The 6788-nt window shown below is 37.7% G+C and overlaps 1 long non-coding RNA gene across 1 annotated transcript; it reads right to left on the minus strand.

Moving 5' to 3' along the window:
* Positions 1 to 2116: 2116 nt before the first annotated feature.
* On the minus strand, positions 2117 to 5817 carry LOC138903459 (uncharacterized). Its single transcript, XR_011412529.1, has 2 exons — positions 4101 to 5817; positions 2117 to 3757 (listed from the first exon to the last, which is right to left on the minus strand). It is a non-coding gene; the product is annotated as an uncharacterized lncRNA (long non-coding RNA).
* Positions 5818 to 6788: the final 971 nt, after the last annotated feature.

Below are 6788 nucleotides of genomic sequence, written 5' to 3' on the forward strand. Positions count from 1 at the left end.
TCTTCATTTTCAATTGGGAATTGTATAGCTCGGTTCTTGGGCGATTTTGAGGAATTCGTCATGGCTTCGACTGGGGTAAGTGTTCTATATCCGAAAGTGATTTTATTTCATAAATCCATGGTTATATTCATCGTTTAATTCGAGTTTTAATGGAAGAAATTGGGATTTTTACAAAATATTTCAAAAAACATAAATTTAAGATTAGAGGTCAAGTTGTTATCGGAATTTGATAAAATTAGTATGGTTGGACTCTATCGGAATGTATGTTCGGATTTCGTAAAACTTCTGTTGGGTTCCGAAAGGCGGGCCCCGTGTTGACTTTTTGTTGACTTTTTAATGTAAAATTTTAAGTCGGCGTTATATTGTCCGGAATTATTTTTGATGAATTTTAATAAAGTTATACAATTAATTTGGATAGATTTGAGTTGTCCGGAGGTCAATTCAAGCAAGAAGACTATTTTGGAATATCGGTCTAGCTTCAAAGAGGTAAATATCTTGTCTAACCTTGAGTGGGGGAATTACCCCCCTTGGGCATTGAGTCGTATGTTCCATTTGTATATTGTGAAAGCCGTGTACGCGAGGTGACGAGTACATACTCAAGCTTATATGTGCAAATTCTATTGGTTTAAAGTCGTAGGAATTTTTTAAGTGTTAAATTGGAAATTTGCTCGCACTTATTAAATCCTTATTTGTCATGCCTCGTTCTTTGTTTGTCGAATTTTTTTTATATGATAATTTGGTGTGATTGCTACTTTGATCTTTATGTGGATTCCGTGTGCTAGTTAAGTTGACATTTTCTGAAAATAATTATATCCTGGATTTTCCATCTGCAAATAATTATTAAACAAGTTTAAATGGCGACGTTAATATATTTATCAGAAATTTCGATTTAAGAAGAGGTTGTTCTTGCTGAGTTATTCTTCCGACTTTGATTTTGTATATTTACTTTGGGACTACGAGTCAGTACCTCGGGTGATCCCCCTGCTTGCATATTTACTTTGGGACTATGAGGCGGTATCTCGAGAGATCCCATTTCTTGCATATTTACTTTGGGACTACGAGGCGGTACCTCGAGAGATCACCCTGCTTGCATATTTACTTTGAGACTACGAGCCGATACCTCGAAAGATCCCCCTGCTTTCATATTTACTTTGGGACTAAGAGGCGGTACCTCGGGAGATCCTCTTGCTTGCATATTACTTTTGGGACTACGAGGCGGTACCTCGAGAGATCTCCCTGCTGAGCATTTACATTTGGTTCTACAAGGCGATACTTCGAGAGTGCTCCTCTTGTTTACCTCTATTTGTTGTGCTGTTACTTTTCTGAACATTTCTCGTCATTCACTCCTCAATCATTTCATTAAATTATTATGTCTTCTGTCTTGTGAATTGCCCATACGACTGTGATAGAAATATGGGCACGAGGTGCCGTGAGATATGAAAGTGGGCTGAGAGCCGAGATTTTTAGGATTATGAAATGAGGTGTCAACCGGTGATTTTACTTGAAAGAAATTATATTCGAAAGATTTTATTTGAAGGAATTATATCTGAAGCATTTTTACTTGAAAGAAATTATATTTGAAAGATTTTATTCGAAACATTTTATGTGAAAGAATTATGTTCGAAAGGTTTTATTTAAAAGAATTACATTCGAAAGATATTTTATTTGAAAGGATTATATTCGAAAGAGTTTATTTGAAGAATTATATTTGAAAGATTTTATTTGAAGAATTATTTTCGAAAGGTATTTGCTTTAAGAATTATATTCGGAAGATATTTATTTGTAAGGGTTATATTCGAAAGATATTTATTTGAAGGAATTATATCCGAAAGATATTTATTTGAAAGAATTATATTCGAATAATATTTATTTGAAAGAATTATATTCGTAAGATATTTACTTGAAAGGATTATATTCTAAACATTTCTATTCGAAACACTTGTAGATAAAAGATGTATATTTTGAAGGACTTGATTAATTGGTTGTGCTTGTGTCCATTATTCGTTTGGGCGATATTTATAGTGTTCTTGCTGCCTTGCTGTCACGGCCCAAAATCCAACTAGTCGTGATGGCACCTAACACATCCCTCTAGGTAAGCCAATTAACAACTATCCAATTTCCAATAATATTAATAAGACAATTATTCAAAAGAAATATCTGAATCTAATACATTTCTCAAGAACTGGTAGTACAAATCATGAGCTTCTAAGAATAGAGTTTACAAAGCATAAATGAAATAAATATATCGTCTGTTTGAATAGTGCATAAACAGAGTTTTACTGATCTAAAGCTACCACGAACAAGAGGCAGCTACAGCCGGGACGCAGGTACATCTTCAATCCAGCTCCCATCGAACATAACAACAACAACCAACATATGCACGCAAGGTGCAGAAGTGTAGTATGAGTACAACCGACCACATGTACTCAATAAGTAACAAACCTAACCTTAGGTTGAAAGTAGTGACGAGCTAACAGAAAGGTCGGGGACAATACCAATATTCCACAACAGTTCATAACAGCATAGTACACGTAACAAAAGAGTATCTCAAAAATAAAAGGCTCAGTCAGTTCACAGTTCCCGAAAAATAGGCATTTCTTTTCAAATATCTCAGTGAAAATTCAAATCTTTTACCGAAAAAGCCAAAATACGAGTAAGTTTGAAAACTGTGATTTTTTCCAAAACCTCCTTTCGATAAATAGTAAGATGTTTCATTTCCAGATAGCATGAGGAAGGTACTTCTCTATGCCTACATGTCAAGATACGGGTAAAATCATAAATGTCCCCAAAACTGGGTATGCAGAAGAAAATGCACCTTTATGCATGTAACTCAAGTACGCATGTCAAATGCAATGCATCTCGATGATGATCTCATGTACTCACACTCTCAGAGTACTCAATCTCATTGTCTCGCATTCTCTCTCTCTCTCTCTATGCTCAACACACTTAATCACTCAGCGCTGTACAATATTCGCTACGGCGAGTAGCCCGATCCCTGTTTATAGTTGACTACGCTCATTGGGGTGTGCAGACTCCTGGAAGGGCTCCTTTCAGCCCAAGCGCTATAATCCGCACGGACAACTCACGTGCCATAATATCAATATCTGGAATCGCATGGACAACTCACGTACCGCACGGATAATTCACGTGCTATAATATCAACATCTGGAATCGCACGGACAACTCATGTGCTATTGTGACAACATCCTCACAAACAGGCCCCCGGCCTCACTCAGTCATCAATCTCTCCAGTCTCACTCACGGGCTCACAATGTCATGAAACTAGCCCGACAACAATGATATGATGTATCGATAAATAATTGAGACTAAGATATGATATGAATGCATGAATATGACTGAGTATGAAATATCAATGAAATCAGTGAGATGACAGTAAGAAACGACCACTATGGGTCCAAATAATATCGGCATAATGCCTAAACATGGTATCTAGCACGATTGACAGCTTAACTACTTTATCACATGGTGAAAACACAGATATCAACAAAGTAGGACCACTATACAGTGCCATGGAAACAATAGAGTCCCAATTCACATAGTGCACGCTCACACGCCCATCACCTAGCATGTGTGTCACCTCAATACCAATCACATAACAGGTATTTCGGGGTTCCATACCCTCAGCACTAAGATTAGAAGAGTTACTTACCTCGAACAAGCTAATTCCAACACCGAGCAAGCCAAGCGATGCTCCAAAATGACATCACGTGCGTTCCGACCTCCGAACGGCTCGAAACTAACCAAAAACAACTCAAATACATCAAACATTGCTAAAGGAACCAATCCCGATCGAAAAAGATCAAATCTTGAATCAAAAGCCCAAATCGGCCGAAAGCCCAATCCGGGCCCGCACCTCAAAACCCGACAAAATTTACAAAAACCGACAACCCATTCAATTATGAGTCCAACCACACTAGTTTCACTCAAATCCGACTCCAATTCGATGTTCAAAGCTTAAAAATTCATATTATGAATTTTTAAATCCAAACCCCAATTTCCTCTTTAAAATTCACAATCCAATTACCAAAAACGAAGGTAGATTCATGAAATATAACCAAAACCGAGTAGAGAACACTTACCCCAATTCATATGGTGAAAATATTTTCAATGAACTTTGAAACTTCAACTTCCACAACCGATGTTAAGACCTATCAAATCACGTTCGATTGACCTCATATTTTGCACACAAGTCAGATTCGACATTACGGACCTGCTCCAACTTTCGGAATCCGAATCCGACACCGATATTAAAAATTCCACTCCCGGTCAAACTTTCCAAAATTTCAACTTTCGTCATTTTGAAATGATTTTATTTGAAAATGTTTTTGGAAGATTGTTTCTGAATATAGTTTGAAAATGCTTTAAAGAAATTGTTTTATTAAAAAAAATAGTTTTGAAATATAGTTTTGAAAAATAGTTTAAAAAATAATATATAAGGTTCAGATATATGTAATATCCATCTAAACATGAGAATTGGAACCTCCTCGGTTGCGCCGGTAGCTAATAGTATTTCTCTTCTTAATCAATTAATACGAGACAATAAACTTAGGCGTCACAACCCCATCAATGTGCATTCAGTAAAATCTATCCAAAGCAAAATATCACAACATAACGAGGGTCACGACAATTAACACCAAACTATGAAGCCAAACGTGGGTGAAACCAAATAGAATTTTCGAAGCCACACAGTCCAAGGTGGTGTCGGAACCGGATTTCCAATTAAGCAACAGCCACACGAACGAAACAAACAGCAAAATGTAATGTGAAATCAACCCAAAATCAACCTGTGATTAACACTTTACTGGCAGTGATATAACAACGAAACAGAAAAGCAAAAGAGTTCAAAACATGGTCTCAAAGAGATAATAGTCGAAGACCTCCAAACTGTTGGACGGAGGAGCAAGAACAAGTAGCCGCGAAACCCAAACGTCGCCGGAATTTTATTTTTCCAACCGTATCAACATCAGAGGCAACAAAGCAGTACCCAAACAAGAGAGAAACAAAGTGTATCATTTTTAACCAAGGGTCGCCGGAAACAAAATTAGTTCACCGGAGTTTGTACCATCTCCGACAGAGGTGGCCGAAGAATCAAAATGGAACTCAAACCCATGAATCGTCCATTGACGCTACTACCACGACGATGACGACACCGGAGCAACAGACAAAACGACACACAAAGGTGTCGCCGAAAATATTATTCCGGCCAAACTCGGCACAAAACGTCACAAAATAAATCCCGATCTTGTTAGATCTGAGCATGCCCAACATAGAAGCAAAGCAGACGAAGGTAATGGTGACAACACAGTCACCGGCCGGTGGTCAAATACGGCGGCGACTCCATTAAGCAGTGAAAATCGCGGCGGCTTGGTGGTGAAAGTGAAAGGGAAGTGTTAGATGGAAATGGGGATGAGAGCAGCGATGGAGCAGGTGGTTGACCGGCGTTTCAGCCGGCGACTTCAAACGGGAGAGACGAGAGCCAAGGGTTGGCGACTGCCTTTTCTCTCAAATGAGAGAAATCAGATGGGTACAAAAAGGGGGGCGGCTGTTAGAGCGAAAATGTGGGGGTGAGGGTTAGGGATTTTAGGTTTTGGATTTTTTTCACGAAATTATAAAAAAATTGTACAAATTAAAATATGTGGTCCTCGTCTTTTTGTGATATAAAGGTTAAATGTAACGTGGTTCAAATGTAAAAGATGCCATGTCACATCATGCCCCATCATATCACATCAAGTGACTTGTCAGCTGTCACGTTATGATGTCTTATCACATCACGCGTCAAAATTTGACGGAACATTGGGATTCACTTTATTTGGTCCATATTTGAGATAAATTCTATGGCTTCCATATAATTAGCCTAATAATTTATGGAATAACTAGATATAAAGGTAAAGCTCAACTTCAACATATGACATAAATAAGAATTGCGATTCAAAATATTTACAACTCCCAAAACCCAATAGAAATAAGTCACAAGCTCTAGAGAAAAAATGCTAAGTGTCTCTATACATCAGAGTCTAATGAAAATAAATAAAGCAACATCATAAAGATAGAGGGGGACTCCAAGGTCTGCGGACGCTGGCAGATGTACCTTAAAGTCTCCACGTACGGCCTAGCTCACAGGTACCTGGTCTGTTAAGCAGTACCTGGATTTGCACAAACAAAATATGTAGAAGTGTCGCGTGATTGAACATAAGACAGTGAGATTGAGTATTCTGAGAGTGTGAGTACATGAGTTTATCACTGTGGTGCATTACATTTGACATGCATACTTGGCATGTAGGCATAGAGATGCATTTCCTTATGCTATACGGCATTGTGACATTCATGACTTACCATGCACATTGACATGTAAGAATAGAGATGTACTTTCTTTATGCTATCTAATAACGAACTATCTTATCTGTTGTTGAAAGTTTTTGGGAAAAATCATAGTTTTTCTGATATACTCATATTTTGGTAATTTCGGTAAAAGATTTGCGTTTTACTGTTATACCTAAAAAGCATGCCTATATTTCATAACTGTGAACAAGATAAGCATCATATCTTTAAGTTATTACTTGTAATGATTTTATTATATTGTTACGAGTTGTCCTTGGTTATTGGTGTTGGACTCTGACCGTTGTCCAAGCTCGTCACTGCTTTCAACCCAATGTTAGGTTTATTATTTATTGAGTACATGTGGTCGGTTATATTCATACTATACTTCTGCACCTTGCGTGCAGATTTTGGAGCTGATGTTGCTGTGTATGGCGGGAGCTGGCATTGAA

Source organism: Nicotiana tomentosiformis, chromosome 12 (genome assembly GCF_000390325.3).
Source record: "Nicotiana tomentosiformis chromosome 12, ASM39032v3, whole genome shotgun sequence".
In the NCBI taxonomy this organism is placed as follows: Eukaryota; Viridiplantae; Streptophyta; class Magnoliopsida; order Solanales; family Solanaceae; genus Nicotiana; species Nicotiana tomentosiformis.